This window comes from Sinocyclocheilus rhinocerous, unplaced genomic scaffold (genome assembly GCF_001515625.1).
Source record: "Sinocyclocheilus rhinocerous isolate Xijiao unplaced genomic scaffold, SAMN03320098_v1.1 scaffold1632, whole genome shotgun sequence".
NCBI lineage: Eukaryota > Metazoa > Chordata > Actinopteri > Cypriniformes > Cyprinidae > Sinocyclocheilus > Sinocyclocheilus rhinocerous.
Window position 1 is genome coordinate 271,293 of NW_015670978.1, and position 2,335 is coordinate 273,627.

The 2,335-nt window shown below is 37.7% G+C and overlaps 1 protein-coding gene across 1 annotated transcript in view; it reads left to right on the forward strand.

Moving 5' to 3' along the window:
* LOC107734414 (78 kDa glucose-regulated protein-like) overlaps positions 1–2,335 on the forward strand; it is a 55,128-nt gene that overhangs the window by 30,790 nt on the left and 22,003 nt on the right. The window lies entirely within an intron of this gene.

The following is a 2,335-nucleotide window of genomic DNA, read 5'->3' on the forward strand; positions in this document are numbered from 1 at the left end:
TATTTATTTTTGCTCTTCCTGCTCTGCACTACAGGGGTCTTCAGGGGCTTGGCCCAGTGTCGCTGCTTGTAGCTATATTTTTTACTTGTTTTAGTACTTCAACAAACTAAAAAATTTTTTTGTTACCTTTATTTATATAGCACTTTATACAATACAGATTGTGTCAAAGCAACTTTACAGCGTTAAACAGGAAAATAGTGTATTGATAATGCAAGAGGACCATAGCAAACAGTCAATTTTTAAGTTAAAGTAACATTGGAGACATGAAACAAGGCAGATGATCCAACTGCAGTAAAATTTATTAAGATGATAAACAAAGAACTAACATAGGAACACAGAACAGGAACATGCATGCTTTTTTTTTCTCAAACCAGCTCAGTGAAATCGCCGCCCCACAGTTTATTCTAAATATTTCATTGGTCATGTCAATCACAGTGATGAATGCCTACACCAAACACAATCCCTCACCCTAACCTAAACCAATGAAATTACCTGCTGGGCGGGATTTTCACTGAACTAGTTTGGGGGGAAAAAACTGTGCCAGGAAAATACACAGGAAATATACACCAGAAAACCAGAAAAAAAGACTGACCCTGAACCAGGCAAACACAGGGGTATAAATACATAGTGTAACAAGGATAACGAGACAAGGGGGAGGAGTCAATGAATCACCATAGCAACTCACAAGGGTAACCAAGGGAACAAACAAGAGGGATACCAGGGCGGAGCTGAAGACATCAGTGGTGGGTCAGCCAAACAGGAAGTCAGCCTCAAATGCCTTTGGACCACCTTGGTGTCTTCAGATGAAAACAAAACGAAGACAATTGGGCATGATGAGTCTGGGCAATGGGTTATGGGAAATGCAGTCCAGGATTGAGTGGCAAATTTATGGGATGGAGTGCCCTCTGGTGGCTATCAAGGGCACTCCAGCTGGTGATTGTTACATTAAGTCAGTTCAACATTGATTCAGTAATGTCATCGTCCAGCTCAGTTCATTTCTCTTCAAATAGTGTCTGTACAATGAAGCCCACAATATTTGTAATAAGCGCTTGCTTACCATTTTGAATATCAGTTATTTGAATGCTTGGGTCAGATCACGTAACATTAGAACAGCCTTCTGTCTGTGCCGCCTTCATTTATGTGCTCGTTTTCATCACTTTCGCTTTAAATCTGGGGCACTGATTCGTTCGTTAAACTGAACATCCAATCAGAGCTCTCACTCTTGCCGACGGCCCCGATGCAGATTCAACATGTTGAATCTGGCAAACTGCCACCGGCATGAGCCTGATGAGAGCCGATGTGAGGAACACACCAAACAAACTAGCCCGACAAACTCTCACAGACAGCCTGACATCGACTTGGTGTGTCCCGGCCTTAACACCTGTTTTTCAGAATTTAGCAGTAGGAAATGACTAGTCATCCAGTTTTTTATTTCAACTATGCAATCAGTTAGTTTTGCAAATTGTTATATAGAAATATAGAGCTAAGTTTCATCAGCATAGCATTGAAAGCTAACAGTATGTTTCCTGATGATATCTCCTAAGGGTGTAACTTGTAAAGCGTGAAAAGCAACAGTCCTAGTGCTAAGCCTTGTGGTACTCCACACTGCACTTGTGATCCTCATTATTCACTGCTACGAATTGATGACAGTCAGATAAGTAAGATTTGACCATGCCAATGCAATTCCATTAATGCCAACATAATTTTCTAGTCTATTCAACAGAAGATAAAAAAAAAAAAAAGAAACTTTTTAAGATGTTTCCCCCCCCATATTTTGATATATTTTAAGCAGTTTCTCGCTTAAAATTGTCAATGTTAGTGTTAAAAATATTTAATTTCAGTTTTGTAGTATTCAAGTATTGTTACTTGAAATAAAATAAAATATTATTTTATATATTTTTTTTTTATGGTTTTGATTAATGATAACCCTGATGGTCATCTTGTTGCACTCCACAGCAAGGTTATTTTCATAAACGAAAACTAAAACTAAGACTAAAACGATCGAAACTAAAACTAACAACAATATTAATGAAATTAATAAAAACTAAACTGAATTGTATAGCAAATTTGAAAATGATATTTTTGAAGAAAAACGACACGCAGCGCAACGTAATAATTAACAGAAAAAAAGACGAGAACGCGCATCAAATGTATGCGCGGCTGTATGATCACTCTGCCAGGCTTTCGGACAAATGTGCATAGGCTAAATCACATCATAAACACGCTTATAATTCTTAATAAATGAAAATAACATATTCAAATATGAGCCTTAATGCGATTGCCGTTATTATTGAATTTCATTAGTCCCAGTTATGATTTATGCGCAGTTGTTCAC